The sequence below is a fragment of the Ursus maritimus genome, unplaced genomic scaffold (assembly GCF_017311325.1).
Source record: "Ursus maritimus isolate PB19 unplaced genomic scaffold, ASM1731132v1 scaffold_8, whole genome shotgun sequence".
Classification (NCBI taxonomy): Eukaryota; Metazoa; Chordata; class Mammalia; order Carnivora; family Ursidae; genus Ursus; species Ursus maritimus.
The window spans coordinates 38,863,447-38,880,317 of NW_024426996.1; the positions used below are offsets into that span (position 1 = coordinate 38,863,447).

Sequence of the window (16,871 nt, forward strand, 5' to 3'; positions counted from 1 at the left end):
TTACATATAAATTTATATGTATTTATATATAAAACATATGCACTGGAGGCATATATATAAACATATATGTGTGTTTTAATTTGCAGTTAAAATATTTACAAGGACAATTACAGACACTAAAACGCCAATGACACAATATTACTTGAAAGGTGACGCATGAAATGTGTGTACACAGGGATATGTAATTTTCTACATACATAACATACATCTCTGAAGAGGCTCTCATCATGGCATGGATGACAGTGATCTTTTCTCTTTATTTGTCAGAGTGCATCAAGTACCACAAGCCAAGGGTTGAACTCATTCATACGCACTCCAGGTGTCCAGGCTAGACCAGCTCCCTCTCCTTCCTACACCACCACCCTGGCCCATCCTGCCGTGCAGTCACTGTCAGGGTCATTGTTCGCTTCCCCAAACGGCACTATGAATTTGTGAGGGAACCGAAACTCAGAGAGGTGAAGGACCTTGACCAAGGCTGCGCAGCTAGGAAGAAGCCAAGCATGGACTTAAACCAAGCTTCTCCAGGTTTGACCCTAGTTTTTCTGACCCCTATTATAGTTGTTGTTTCCATTCCATTGTGCTACTTCCTTCTCTATCTAGGAATTGAAAGTTTTTGAGAGAGAGAGAGAGCGAGCGAGCACGTGCACAAGCTTGTGCACAAGATCACACACAAGCAGGGGAGAGGCAGAGCGAGGCAGAGAATCTTAAGCAGACTCCATACCCAGCTCGGAGCCTGACACGGGGCTCTATCTCATGACTCTGAAATCATGACATGAGCCGAAACCAAGAATTGGCCACTTAACTGACTGAGCCATCCAGGTGTCCCTGAAAGCTTTTTATTTTTTTTTTAATGTACTTTTTATTTTGGAATAAGTTTGGACCTCCAGGAAAGTTGCAAAGATCGCACAGGTTCTGTGAACTCTTCACCCAGGTTGCCTTATTGTCGACATCTTTCTAAACCATGGTACATGTCAAATTTAAGAAATCACCAGGACTGTGATTATTAACCAAACTCCAGACTTTATTCAGATTTCACCAGTTTTCCCACCAAGGTCCTTTTTCTGTTCCAGCATCCAATCCAAGATACTACATTTAGTTGAAACTCATTTTTCTTTCGTACACTAAATCCATCAAAACCCACTCTTTAATTCCAGTGGAAAAGACTGCGCAAATCTGCCTGTGGTTTCCCGTGTGTTCAAGGAAACTTCTGCTTGTTCAATGGCCATCCTCAAGAATATACAGTCCGGTCAGCTCTTCCAGGTACAAGGAACAAAGAACCCCTCAACTTAGCTCAAGGAAGGCTGTGAGGAGAGCCCATGGAGTTCATGGACGCAAAGCCTCGAGGACGGGAACTGCAAGAGCTGTCAGGAATGGAGTACTTCTGGTTGGACTCTGAGCCCCTCTCTCCCCCCTACTCCCCACCTCCCCTTCTTTGCCTCCTCCTGCACCACTCTTCTCTCCTAACCCACTTCCTAAGCTTAATTTTTTCTACGAATGCTCACACTGGCCATCTTGGCCCACAGTCCTCAGAATTCAGCATGTGCCACCAACTGTAACTCACTCGGATTAAATCCCAGCTTATATATTCCAGCCAAACCCCGATGCCCATGGGTGCTAGTCAGTCAATGAATGGCGGTAAAACTTGGGTCTCATTTCCAACCTAATCAACCTTGTAATACATTTATTACAATGTTTTTTAATGCCACAGTAAAAAAGAATTTATGATGCAAGTTATCACTAATCTTTGACAACAGATTAGAATCCACTCAAAAAAATAGAGAAAAGGGATCATCAAAATTGAATGTTTAATTGTTGAGGGTAAACTAGACAAGAATAAAATCTCTAGGGATTATTAAACACGGCTTGCAGAGACTATCTCAAAGAATTTTGGACAACCTACATGGGATTCAAACATTTCCCAGAATTTCAGTGGAAACAGAATTTAGCTAATGTCCTAGAAAAGAAAGCACACAGCTAATGCAAATCTGCTAATTAGTCTCACAGAACATACTGGCTCTTGATGGTTTTCCCCTTTGGGAGAGGAAAAAATAACCCTGCTTATAAATCAATGTTTCCTTAAATAGACAGACTGAAATTTACTACAGTTCTTCAGGGATTTTAGGCTTCATAAACCAACAAGAGAGTTCTTCCTTGAATATACGTACACACCTGTTTTGCCATTGACACTTTCCACACTACTTCCTCTCTCTCTCCCTCCTTTCTTCACTCCTGAGGGCCTACCACACGCCACGTACTCTTAGGTCTTGATGAAACAGCAGCAAACAATAAGTAATAAAGGGGTTCAGAACATGTCACCTCAAAATATGCTGCTTTGACATATTATTTTGAGCTAAAGTCACTTGAAAAAACAAAGGGTACAAGGAAGGCACTCTGCTCCTTTTCTTCCTGAAAATGTGAGATGAAACTTCCAGCATGAAAGATGCCCTCCTAATACCAGGAGGAAAAAGAACATTTTTATCACCAAAGATGGGGAATTGAGGTTAAGGGAAATTTGTACACACAGGCCTTATTAAAATAACTCTTATCTTCTTCTAGTCTACCCATGTATTTTAGTTACTTTTCCACAATTGTTACTCTTTTTTCCAACTTAGTATATAAGCACTTGGGCCTAGATACTTCTTCGGGTCTGTGTTTTCCTGTGAAGACCCCTATGTACATGAAAACTTTCATTAAAATGAAATTTGTATGCTCTTCTCCTCTTAATCTGTTAAGACAGTCCCAGCCAGAAACCCTAGGAGGATAGAGGAGAAACTTTACCTCCCTACAGTAGGAAATAAACAAACTAGAATATTAGATGTGTGACACGTTTGGGGAAATATAAAGCAAGGGAGGGGCCAAGGGAAGGACTCTGCTCCTTTAAACAGAGGGTCAGGGAAGGCTCATAGAGAAGAGGATACTTGAGCAAAGCCTGAAGCAGCTGAGGGAGAAAGGCTTGCAGATATTTGGGGCAAAAGCAAATGGGAAAGTTCTGGGAGTTTGAGAGCAACAGAGATCAGGGCTGGCATTAGCAGGAGGTGAGCTGCACAAATGCAGGGTTGAATCCTACCCTGCGTCCAAGTTTTTATACTTTGTGTACCACGGATTTTTTTTTTTTTTTTGCATTAATTTCAGTATTTCATTAAAATGGTTTTTATCTTGATTACTGAATTTTTTGGCATTTCAAGGCTGATGCTTCACGAGCTTCAGGCTGGTCCAGGCCCTGGAGCTGATGGAGGGGTGAGAGTAGTAGGAAATGCCGTCAGATTAGGGGAGGTGGGGGTTCTGAAGAGTTTGGCTTTTACACTGAGTGGGACGGGAAGTTGCTGCCGAAACAAATTACTACAAATCTAGTGGCTTAAAAATCTTACATTTGTATCATACAGTTCTAGAGATCAGAAGCCCAACGGGGTCTTACCAGGATAAAATCAAGCTATCGGCGGCGGGGGGGAGGGGGGGGTGCAGGGCTGCACTGCCTACCCCGGAAGCCCTGGGGGAGAATCGGTTTCTTACTCACTGGGTTTGCCAGCGGGATTCAGTTCCACGTAGTTGCACGACTGAGGTCTCCTGTTCCTTGCTGGGGGCTTGGTGGCCCCTTCCCGCATTTTCAAAGCCAGTAGCGGAGGGTCAGGTCCTCTCAGCAAATCTCAGTCTTCTGCTTCCCTCTTCCGCTTTTAAGGACGGGTGTGATTAGATTGGGCCCACCTGGTAATCCAGGACCATCCCCCACATCCCCACCCCCATCCCGTAAGCACACGTGCAAAGTCCCTTTTGCCCCGCAAGATACCATACTCACAGGTTCTGGGGATTTGGACGTGGACATCTTTGGGGAACCATCATTCTGCCCATCACCAGGGCTTTGAGCAATGGAGCTGCTCTGCTGAAAACAGTTGGGGCAGAGGAAGGGGCAGGGAGGGGCAGAGCAGAAACCAGAAAACTGGGAAAGACAAAGACGCTGACGCAGTAGTAATTCAGAGGAGAAATGATGGTGGCTTCGACAATGGGACAGCAGGTGTTATGGGTCAACTCGGCTAGACTACAGTGAGCCGGTATCTGATCAAACACTAATCTGGGTGTTGCTGTGAAGATATTTTGTGGATGTTATGAGAGTCCCTAGTGGGTTGACTTTAAGCGAAATTATCCCAGATCCAGGGTGGGCCTGATGCAATCAGCGAAGAGCCCTCTGAGCAGACCTGAGGGTTCCTGGTTGAGGAACCAACCCTGCTGGTGGACAGCGGCTTCATCTGGCAGCCGGGCATTCCTGCTTGCCTTTCCTGAGGGCCCACCCTGCAGACTCCAGACTCTCCTAACCAGCCCCAGTTATGTAAGCCGATTCCTGGCGATGAATCTCTTACTGTGCATCTCCAACCGGTTCTGTTTCCCTTGTCGAACCACATATAGGTACAGATACTGACTTTTATAATTTAGATGGTTATCAACATAGATACTGACTGATACAGAGACTGAAGGAATTTTGAATGTGGAGCTGACGGGAAATGCTAGTGGACTGGAAGTAGGATGGGAGAAAGAGGAATCAGGGATAATCCCAGAATCTTCTCCCTGAGCAGCTAGAACGATGGCTCACTTGTCTCCTTCTAAGATAGGGAATCGCTGTACCATGAAAGCCACTCCAAGAGCCCAATTTTCCCCCCAAGGTAGCCCCTTTCAGAGACATGACGTCCCCAGGCAGGAATGGGGGGTGAGCCTGGCCAGCCCTGAGGTAGGCAGGCTCCCATCCAAAGGGGGGAATAGAGAATAAAGTCACCGCTGTGCTCATGCCACTCATCCAGAAATATTGTGGTTTTCCATTGCATTCTGGAAGAGCAGGTCTCTTGACTGTTCTCCACTCTGAACCTCACCTCCCCCGCTGGTCTTTGCTCTGTGGGAAACAGCTAAACCCTGAGCCAAAAACAAGCAAGGAGAGCTGAATAGAGACTTTATGAATAAATGTTGCTCTGTGGGCTTCTTTTTTCCTTGTGAAGGAACAGGGTGTGCTTGAAAGTAAAAAGTGAGTTGGGGTTTTTTGTTTTTTTTTTTAATCTTCCTGGAAGGCAGAAAAGAAAAAGATAAAAAGAACAGCATTTGTCACTTGGTACTGCTCTGGTTAACACAATGGCTAGGTCCCTGACCCCTCTCCAGGCCTCCCAGCCTGGCAATGAATAAAATGGAAGAAATGAAAGGAACTTTTCCAAGAGTCTGGCAGCTCAGACAGATACTGAGGCGGCAGAGCTGTGTGGTACCAGCCCACATGCGAGGCCCCTGTTTCCTCCTACCTTCCAGAATGCGGCAACCAGGGCTTCACAAACTTGCAATCCTTTTCGGGCAAACCTCCACTGCACATCCACTGTTCACAGAGAATCTGAACCCCCGCCCCTGAAGGGGGCCGGGTGGGGTCAGTTTCTAGTCTAGTCATGGCTGATGTAAATGTTTCAGGGACTCTCTCATAAATAAATCAAGAGCGCATCTTTAATCCGAAGGGGGCCAAATATTGCGCTTCTTTGGTCTCATATAAAAGGCAAAAGATTTCATGTCAGGGAGTACTTGGTTATGCCAGCTAGTTTCCAGAACCTCCTTCTCCCTCTCTTCTGTATTGGCCCACCACCAGTCAGAACCTGATCCTTCTTCGCAGAGAAGTATCAGGTGTTTGTTGTTCTTTCAAAAGCCAAGTTCCCGAGTTTCTGGCTGACTTCAGGTGACTCCTACAGGGTCTTGGCTTTCTCTCCTCCTGAACTGCTCACTGCTGAGGTAAAACCAGATGAAGTCCTTATCACCTCAGACCCATACTGCAAAGAAAGTGAAATATTTTTGTCCCATCTCCCCCTGCCCTTGATCTCTACAGGAAAAGGAAAAAGCCCCTAAGGAGTTGGGTTTGGAATAAAAACATGCACCACACAAGATTTTTGTGAGGATTAAATAACTTGGGCCAAAATATTTTGGAAGCTGCCAAGGGCTCTACAGATCAGATGCACAGAAGTGCTGGCTGAAAGCCAACCTAGATGGACAAGCATAATGCAGATGTAAGAAGCTGAAGCGGACTCTGAGTCCCTGGTGGGTGGTAGCCAGACAAGGGATGTACAGTCATGGTTTGATGGGAAAAGAACTCTCCCAAGAGAAAGAGACAAGATGAGATTCTTGGCCCAGCAAGAAATGGAGAAATGGCAAGGAGCAAAGTAAAAAATGATCGTGATATAAGAGGATCTGTGGGTTTTTCCTGTTTCTGTTCACTAGGGCTATAGATGTATGTGACACACTCTGTGCTAAGGGCGCACCCCAGGGGCCTGTGGGACAAGCAACCCCCAGAGTCTTTGCCACCTCTGTCTCAGTGCATGGGGTAAAGGACATCTAGAGCGTGGGATCTGGGGAGTGAAGGGAACTTGGGCTTCTATATGGTGTTTCCAGACAAGATATTTGTTGCTTTCTCTTAAACGTCTTTTCTGAGGATCTTGTGGTATGTGTGCTAACAACATGATTGAGCTGACTGTGTCTGTCCCACATTTTAGCTATTCCTAGAAATGCTTGGCAAATGAAAATGTAGGTGGGAAGTGTGACAGCACAATGCCTTGGAAACCTGGGGAAGGGCGCATTGCTTTGAAGATGAAAACAAAGCTAATGTAAATTGATGATGACTTGCTAAGGGCCAGGCACTGTTCTAAGTATTGTCTACATATTAGATCTTTGGATCCAATTCTAGGAGGCAGGATGGTTATTTTCCCATTTAATGGATGATGTAACTCAGGGACAGAGAAGTTAATTTGCCCAAGGTCACAGTGGTAGACCCAGGTTTTGAATGCGGAGTACCTCACTGTATAATCCTCCACACAGTGGGTATAGCATACTTCCCTAACCCGTCTCCAGTTAGAAAATGGGGAAGAACATGCTAGTAAGGGTGAGATTCATTTCTTTTGACTAGGGTAACCTATAGAGATACAGCATTACAGCTTTGAAGGTTAAAAAGTTCTTGGCCTAGACTACATCAGTAAGGATGCTTTTGGTGACAAGTAACAGCATATCTAACCAAAATTAATTAAACAACAAAGACATTTATTACTTCATATACCAATAAGTTGGATTCAGTCCAATTTTAAAAGATTGGATCAATGATCTCATCAGGAAACAGATATTTTCCATCTCTTGGCTTTGCCTTCCTCAGTACGTCAGTCCTGTCTACCTCATACTAACAAGATGGCTGCAGCAGTTCCAGGCACCCTGTGTCAACAAGATTATATCCAGTGGAGAAGGAGCTTCCCATCAGAGTCTTAGCAGACTTTACAGGTCAACTAGACTAACTAGGTCCATCTCTATGCTCCAGCTGTAAGGAGAATGCGAGTAGCTAGAACTCACAGCTCTGGTCAAAGGACAAACTCAACAAGCACGAGGGAGGTGGGATGAGGTGGTGCTGTGCCACTGATTTGGGCACGTACTTAGTGTTTTTATGTTTTACTTTTCTTCATTTCTTAGGTAGATGCACAAAGGACAGATCAAGGTCACGACTTAATGCAAATTGCTAAATTATAACCAAAACAACCCGTAGCCAGCTGCAGACATGTGTCTGACCTGAAGCTGGACTGAAGATCTACACAGCTCAGAACAGCCATGTGATTCTTTGCAGAGACTGTGCCAACAGTGAAACCGCATCTGCCCCGCATCCTCAGGGGGTTATGGTGGCGGCAGCCTAGGGTCCCTGAGTTTAGTCCTACCCTGCCTCCTCCCTGCCTTTTTGGAAAGAAGCTATATCTGTTTCTCTCTCTTTTTCTCTCTTTATTCTTCAATCTCATACTTAAATTGGGTCATTCCCTGCTAATAGAATTTTTTGAATACTAGTGATGAAGTTCCTGATGGTCACCAGAGAGAAGTGCTGCTATTTCCAGCACCAGAGGGACAGGAATGTTAGAATTAAGTTCAGCTGCAACAGGGGTATTAAACGTGGCTTACACGTGATGGGGTGTACTTCTCTCTCGTGGAAAAGTCCTGATTGTGGGCTGGTGAGAAGGCTCCAGAGCTAGGGCATAGCTAAGGCATCATCTATTATTACCTTATAGGGTTGTCATACAAATGAAATAAGGTAATTTATGTGGTGTCTAGCACATTGTACACTCTCTCTTTTGGTTCAATAATGAAAGTAATAATAAATAATATTAATTGAGCTTTATCTACGTGCCAGGCTCTGGATAAGGGTGCTCTACATACCAGCTCATTTAATCTTCACAATAGCTCTATGAGGAAGGGACAGTCCTTGTCCTAGTTTTATAGATGGGGACACTGAGAGATTAGCTGTCTTGATAAAGATTGCCTAGTTAGGTAGTTAGTGCAGAGCTGTGATTCAAACCCAGGCTGTCTGATTCCTAAGCCCAAAGGCCTAACCACCAGGCTGTACCACCACCTCCCTGTCAAAACCCTCCCACCATCCATCTCCTTCACTCTTCTGGCTGTGAGGCAGTCACAAGGTATCCGGGAAAACAGAGCATGTACAAACAAGGACAAATCTATAATATAAGGCAGTGGGGTCTAGGTGTCAAATGAGGAGTATAAGTCAGATAAAGGAGAAGATCCACTTCCTGGAGGAGGCATGGAAGATGTCACAGCGGAGAGAGTGGCCAAGTTGGGTTATGATGGACATTCAGGATTTAGAAGAGTGGAGGAAGGTGTGCCAGGCAGGAGGAATGGAGTGGGTAAGGCTTGGAGGTGGGAAAGGAAATAACATGGTTAAGGAATAACAAGGAAACAATCCTGGCTAAATCATGGGATTCTTACAGAGGACTCCTGAGAGAGCAGTTTGGAAATGAAGATTGGAATTAGATTAAGAAGGAATGTGAAGGTCATTCTAAATAGCTGAGCTATAGTCAGTAGACAGGGTGTGTGTGTGGCGTCGGGGTGGGGGTGGAGGGGCTTGAATGGTGAAATCATGTGATAGAAGCAGTTTCTTTGGGGATAATGTAGTGATAGCGGGAGGGGTGACTTAAAAACATGGAGGCTGGGACTCTAGTTAAGAGGCTTTTGAAATGATCTAGCCATGAGGTAATGAGAACTTGAAATGGAGTGTTAGCACAAGGCATGAACAGAACGGCAGGGGTGTGAGAGACGCCACTGGAACAGAATCGAGGGACTTGGTGACTAGTCTGGGCGCGAGGGAACAGGAGGGGTCAGGGAGGCCTGCCGAAGCTGGGGTGATGGGAGAACACTGTTGTTAATAGAAGCTCTGACTCTTCTAGTCAGACGGACACTCCATTTGCCATCCGCCCTCTCCAAGGTCTCCACTGTATCCACTGCACATCTTCATATACTTGGCATTTACCAAAGTACCTGGGCCGGATGGCATCTTCTCTTTCTTCTTTGTTGCCAAGTGTTGCTTCCACCAGGGAAGACTCTCAGTCAGAGGGGAAAGCATAGACTTTGGGTCAAAGAGATAGGAATTTAAAACTGCTCTATCCCTCACCGGCATGGTAACCTTAGGCATATTTCTTAATTTCTCTGAGATTCGGTTCTCTTTAAGATAGGGACGATATACCTACACGATGGGGTATCATGGTGATAAGATAACAGCAGTTAGTACTGTGCCTGACACGTGGTAAATACTCAATAATCATGGAGAATGTGCTAAGCTTACTATGGGCACTGTTCTAACTGCTTGACTTAACATTCACTGTTCATTCCTCACAACAATCCTATGAGGAGATACCGCTATTACCTCCACCTCACAGATAAAGAAATGAGGTACAGAGAAGACACAGAACCCACTAAGGTCACAGGGACAAATATGAGGCTGAACCAGGGCTTGAACCCAAGCAGTCCAACTTCAGAACCTGTATTCTTCACCACGACCCTGCCCTTAGAAGAATATTGTTTATGGGACACCTCGGTGGCTCTGTTGGTTAAGAATACTGTTTGCAAAAAATTAGTGCGAAGCTATTGTTTGCGCTAAAGGGATGCAAGAGTAGCAAAAACATTCCCTCTAAGGGGAATATTTAAACACATAGCCAGAACAGCTAGATTACCAACAGGAGAGAACGGCTACTGGTCACAGCTTGGCGCCGGTCCTTTAGGGCTCCTTTGGTTGCTGGATCCGGGAGAAGGTGAATAAGGGAGAGGTCCCAGGAGTGGCGCAGAGTTCAATGCCTGTGGTAGGTCCTCAGGAAGCTCAGGGCAGTGGCTTTAAATAATTCATACAGAGATTTCAGTATCTTAACTTCCAGTATGGCAGTAGGAGTGTGTCCCAGCAAAATACCAGAACTGGTTATCTTTTACCAGTGTTCTCTCGTCAACCTGTGGATAAAACACAATGATTCTTAAGGAAATTCTCAGTGTTGAATATTATGTGTTTTTTTGTTTAAATTAGCAATACCATGTTTACATTGTTCTCAAAAAAAGATTTGAGGTAACTTATAGTAAAAAAAACTCTTTAAAAATAAAATCATTAAGATATGTATAAATAATAAACATTGTGAATGTGAAAGTTTTATACCTGAAAACCTAAACTAAGATGAACTGAAAAATGGAATGAGTTTCCTAGTATTGACTGTGAAAATAGACTTAAATGCTTAGACCCCATGCTTAAGATTCAGGTGTGCAGGACCAACATGGCATTCTGATATGAAGATGAGAAGCCTGAACTTATACTCTTGCTTAGAAAGAGGTCCACATCATATGCTATTCCACCCGCGTATCCTACAATCAAAGCAAAACATACCTTACTTGCTATACTTCAGCCAAGTAAAGCGGCAGTCACAGCTATAAAGTGAATGACTAAAGAGAAAAGAGGGGAAAGGGCATGCTTGGTACCTCCTTGGTACCTCGGCAGAAGTGCTTGTGATTTGCATTTGCTTTTTGCTTTCAGAGTAAAATGCTGGTCTGGGTGGAGTCTTGAATGGTCTTAAATAAGATAATTTGCATGCCACTAATTTTCCTGCACTCAAGTATAGGACCAGACGATGATATGCAATCTTCTCTCATCAGAGGAAAAATCAAGAGCTCTGCAAATCCTAGAGAGCATTATTGTGCCTGCCAGTCTTCCGGGGAAGGCAGCAACGTAAGATGTCTGGGATTCTGTCTGGCAGTACCTTCCTAGAATTTAGGAAAGACCCTAAAGTTTGCTATTATTGTTTGTTGGCTTAAGACTAGACCAAAGAATTTCAGAGAGCTGTTTCCAGTAGAGTTTCTGATCAAGAAGATTACAGTTTTCTAAGACTAGAAGGAACACCTTCCGTACCATTTTTAGTATCGATATATGTCCTGATTTTCCCAGGTCTCACCACTCAGTGGGTACAAAAGAGATTGCATTGGGATGCCCACCTGCTGACTGGGTCTTCATATCCTCGGGTTCCCCTTCTGATTCCTGAGACTCTACAGAGGGTGTTTCAGAAACACTAAGAACAGGCCTGCTCCCGGTGGGTATCTGCTAGGCACTGTCCTTATTTGCTGGGCCTCTGCTAACTCCGGCCTCATCTGCTGCTCCTCCAGTGACTGCAGAGTGAAGGGGAAAGTGGGCATCTGGCTTCTGGGAAGAGGAAAAAGGGATGTGCTCATGAGACTCTGTCCCTGGGTTTGCACAAAACAAAGTTTTAGTTCATGAAACGGCAGACGCTTGGGCCTAGTCCTGATTTGTTATACACCTTGCACAGGTCACCTTGGTGCTTTTTGCTTCAAATTCCTTTACTAAAAATGGCAAGAATTCTAACATCTCACAAAGATGTAGTGGAAACTGGCTATTTAAGGATTGGACAGTATTTGAAAACGTCAAGTACAAGATAAGTGCTAGGTCAGGAAAACCAAAGACGTGCGGCTTCCCTAATGAGGCAGCAGGAGGTGCCTGTCTTTCTTTCTTTTTGCTTTAAAAGTCCAAAGGAAATACATTTTTAAATGTCTGCACAATATTAAGAGAGAACAATATCACATTCCCCAAGTCAATAAATTGTTCTTTGCACCTCCTTAAATGAACTAAGTTGCTGCATAGATATGAGGCCCAGGTTCCAAGGAGGGTAAAGTCCTGAAAAATCTTATGCAATTTGAAGTTCTATAGCTAGTGGCATCAGGATTATAGAGAATTTGGGAGGGCATGAGGTTCCGTAACCAACATCTGATAACGACATTTAAACATTTTATTTAATGACATTTTAATTTAAAAAACACCGTTAATCGTAAAATACTCTAATGGCATCAATAGCTTTAATGAAAACCTTTACTAAAAATTTGAAGGTGTTTAGGAGATAGGAGACAATGGCAAGGGCCATGGAAAGAAAATACAAAATTTGAAAATGTTACTTGCAATTGGGTTCTACTCTCCAATCCATATTCTTAGAAACCATATCGAAAGAAGCTCCTTCCTGCAGAAAATAAGAGACATGTTTTGGGTTGAATGGCGCCCCCAAATTCACATGTTGAAGTCCTAACCCCAGTAGCTCAGCAGGTAACCTTATTTGGAAATATGGTACTTGCAGATATAATTAGTTGAGATGAGGTCATACTGGAGTAGGGTGGGCCCCTAATCCAATAGGACTGGTGTCCTCACAAAAGGGGAGATTTGGACAGAGACACACATGTCAGGGAGAATACCAGGTGAAGATGAAGGCAGAGATGGGAGGGATGCTTCCACAAGACAAGGGACAACACAGAGTCCCAGCAAACTGCCAAAAGCTAAGGGAGAGGCACGGACCAGTTGTTCTCTTACAGCTCTCAGGAAGAATCAACCCTGATGACACCGTTATCTGAGACGTCTAGCCTCCAGAACTGGGAGACAATGCATTTCTGTGTACAAGCCTCCCAGTTTCGTCGTACTTTGTTATGGCAGCCCCTGCAAACTAATACAGCTCATTACACCCTACTGTCTGACCCTAAAGAATCAGAGGTAATGCAGGGAAGAAGGGGTCGAAGGTAGTTAACACGAGGTTCTTCAGTACATATTTCACTAATTTAGAGATTTATTGGCTTAACATTATTTTCTTAAAATACAAAGATTTCTTTTAAAGGTTATGATCATCAATTATTTATATCTTATGGCATATTGTATTTTCCAAAGATGGCTGCAATATCTCCCATCCGGCATCACTTTTCTGGAACCTTGCCATTTCTCCAGTAAGAATTAAGAATTCTCCCGATTCCCTTTGAGTTAGGTGGCCTTGTGACTCACCTGTAACCAATGTGAGAATGTGGTAGAAGTGATGCCACATGACTTTTTCTTTTTTTTTAAGATTTTATTTATTTATTTGTCAGAGAGAGCACAAGCAGGGGGAGCAGCAGGCCGAGGGAGAAGCGGGCTTCCCACTGAGCAAGGAGCCAAATGTGGGACTCGATCCCAGGACTCTGGGATCATGACCTGAGCTGAAGGCAGGTGCTCAACCAACTGAGCCACCTAGGTGTCCCCCACATGACTTCTAAAGCTGTGTCATAAGAGTTGATGCTGCTGCCTTGGGAGCTGAATTAATTTCACTGGAACACTTGGCCGCCATGTTCTGAGGAAGCTCAACCAGTGCTTGGGGAGAGACTGCATGGAGAGGCCTTGACACTACGTGAGGGAGACACCCAGTAAGGCTGCAGCTTCTCCAGCTCCTCTGCTATTCTACCTCCAGCCACTGTCTGACTGCAAGCTTATGAGGGGCCCCAGACCAGAATCTCCCCACTGAGCCCTCCCTGCATTCCTGACCACAGAAACTGGAAGAGGTAACAAAATGATGTGGCTAATTTAAGTCACGAAGCTTTGGAGTGATTTATCATGCAGTAATAGTTAATGGTCACGGCTTAATGCATTACTCAGATAATCACATTTCTTGACTTTTGAATGAATTGTTCCAGAATTTAATTTTCTTTAGAAAGGGGTGGGAAACACAGGAGAAAAGATAACTTGGCAACCTAAAACATCGACTTTGCAGGTTTCCCCAGAGTCTGGTGGGCAGTTTTGTGTGCCACCGAAAGCCAGCAATATCGCTGTCCTTGGCATCCTGCCCCTCATTAATTTAGGATGGAAATATGAAGGAGGCACCATTGGATTTGAAACCATCATCACACTAATGTTTATGTAAATCAGTAAATTCCTGATTGGAGAGTCCTTTTTTTCTCTCCTCCCAAATGTGTCCTAATTACGCAAAATTGTGCCATCAACTGCCTTGGACTAGTTAGTTATCACTGGTGCCAGCGTCTTGCATGTTGAATTTTCCAACTTCTGCAAACTTCTATTTTCAGTCAGAATCTGGCACTAATTATAATGTTTCTGACTTCATTTATGGTGGGGGTGGGAGGGCCGGGATTTTAAAGATGGTCATGCTTTGAATAAGCTCCAGCCCTTGGCACCTTCCTAATAAGAGCCCCCTCATGTCGTTAGTGCTGACATAGGCTAGGAAGGACCGTTTTCCCCAGTCATTTCCTTCTGTTCAGAAAAAGCCTGGATCCCTTTGACACCTCCATGTTCCAAATACTTCCTATCAGCCTGTGGCTTGTTTTGTATGGTGTCTTTGATTAAAGCCTTCTTCTATCAGGACATTTGAATAAATAATTCCCTCGCCTCTCTTTTGTTATGGGAGTTCTTGCTTGCTGCTTCTGGTCTCCAAGACAGCCCTCAGCCTCTACTGCCAGGGATTAAGACGCCTGTGAAATCCACCCTTGGGCTGCAAAATGCCTTGCAAGGGAGTCTTTTGAAAACATTAACTTCTTATCCCTTTTCAGCCCTGAAACAATAGTTACTGAGAAATAGTCGCTCAGAACGTGGCTATTAGTTAAGAATCTCTGCGCACAATAGATGAGGGGCAACAAGGAAGCTGAAAAGAAAAGGCTTCTATCCCCTTATTTGTGACTCCTAAGTGGTAGCTGCTAAAATGACTTCTGCAAGCAGGCAGCTGCCTCTGCCATTCACACTTCATCAGATAATCACAGGGCTGGGAGAGACCTTAATCCAGGCTTCTGCATTAGCCAGGGCCTGCAAGGCTTTCTGGATTGTTCCAGAACCCGCAAGTGTTATGCTCACACCTACAATTGGAAAGGTTAGAACACATGGGGAAGAGGAGACATCTCCTCCTTGGAACAGAGGCACAAAGACATTACTTTTGTCACCCAATCCTCTCTTTTCTTCCTGAACAATCTTTGGGTGGATATCAACCCTACTCCACAAATATCACAGGAGGTGGTGATCATTATCTTCATTTCACATATGAGGAAGCTAAGGTTCAAAGAGGTTAAATTACTGGGGCACCTGGGTGGCTCAGTCAGTTAAGCGTCGGACTCTTGGTTTCAGTGCTGGTGGAGATCTCAGGTTCATGAGATCCAGGATCCAGCCCCACATTGGGCTCTGCGCTCAGTGTGGAGCCTGCTTAAGACTCTCTCTCCCTCTCCCTCTCTCCCAGCCCCTCCCCCCTCAAATAAATGAACCTTAAAAAAAAAAAAGGGAGATTAAATTACTGGCTATGATGTAAAAAAATTAGGACAGGTTGACCAACCATCCCAGTTTCCCCAGGACTGGGGGGTTTTTAGGACATGGGATATCCAGCACTAAACAAGTACAGTTCTGGGAAAACCAGCACCATTGGTCACCATAGTCCTGAGCCAGGTCCACGCTGTCTCCAGAGCCTTCCCTCTGAATCCTGGTACCACCCCAAATTCTCTTCAGCCTTGGGTCAGGTGGGGCAACTACGGGCAGCATCATGAAAAATGCAGTGTATTTCCCTTTGAGTCAGGAAAGAGAGTCAGTGGTGTTGATGTGAAATGTGAACGAACAGTCAAGAAAATTCTGGAGATGTCTTAGGTGCTAAAAGGTAGTTTTATTATGGCACAGGGACAGGACCTGTGGGCAGAAAGACCTGCTTGGGGTTGTGAGGAGCAACAGATCACGTAAGGCCTTCTGTCCTGTGGAGGGGAGGGTGATGTTAGGGCCTCAGGAAATTGAGTCGACAGGTTTCTGGAGGTCTGGCTGTTTTGGGTTTTTTTCTTGTAAATTGTTAAGACTGTTGCAAACTGATGGAGACTCATGTCCTACGTGACTGTGATCTCTATCAGAAGACGTTGGTTTTTCCCCTTCCTTTGCTCTTGGGCAGCCAGGAGTGCCTGAGGAATGTCACACATATCCCACCTGAGAGGGGGTGGGGGGTGTTCCCTTGTGCTTTGCCCTCAGCTTGCCTTTTGCTCCGTCATCAGTGTCATCTTTGGGAAGTCAGCTCAGGACACCAGGCCCTCGTGCAGGTTATTCAGAACCCACTGGAAAGACTAGTCTGGGAGCTGACTCTCCAGAGAGGTAAAAATCAGATGCAAGAGCGTATACCACCGTTTATGTAATTCACCGCAACAGAAGCCATTTTACAAGAGACCTTAAATCATTGCCCACTGCCTGCCAGCACCTCATTACAGAAACCTCAGAGAGGGCCATGGTGGAGGGAGGTTTTTGCTGAAATGTGCAGAGCAGAATTGCGCTGGATTAGTTAACAAAATCAATCTAGAACATATTTTTGCCAAAAGCAGAAATTAAGAACTTTAGACATTTTTTTTCAGGGATGATGTATATACAGTTCCTCCCTCCCTCCCTTCTTCACCCACCACCCTCCCCACCCCATCCCCTCAAACTCCCCCACCTCAGGCTTTTCTGTTTTAAGATGTCTCCCTGGACTGTAGTGGAAAGTCAGGCACTGACCAAACTCATGCTGGAAGCACTGTAGCTGGAGCTGAGTCCGAGTTGCTCCCGCTGCTATACACACACACACACACACACACACGCACACACACACACGCACGCACACACACACACACGCACACACACACATATAGCCAGGTGTTACTTATAATTGCTGGATGCCAGGAGGTTCGGGGAGGCCCAGGTTGTTGAAGAGGGGACCAGGGAGCCTCAGGCCGTGGACCCTTACCAATGGTAGTGAGTGGAGGGTTTCAGTGTCATAACAGTTGCTCAC

General features: G+C 44.8%; 1 long non-coding RNA gene across 1 annotated transcript; it reads right to left on the minus strand.

The window, feature by feature from the left end:
* Positions 1-1,788: 1,788 nt before the first annotated feature.
* Positions 1,789-4,882, minus strand: LOC103672753. The gene is made up of 2 exons (XR_571241.2): positions 3,794-4,882; positions 1,789-3,668 (listed from the first exon to the last, which is right to left on the minus strand). It is a non-coding gene; the product is annotated as an uncharacterized LOC103672753 (long non-coding RNA).
* Positions 4,883-16,871: the final 11,989 nt, after the last annotated feature.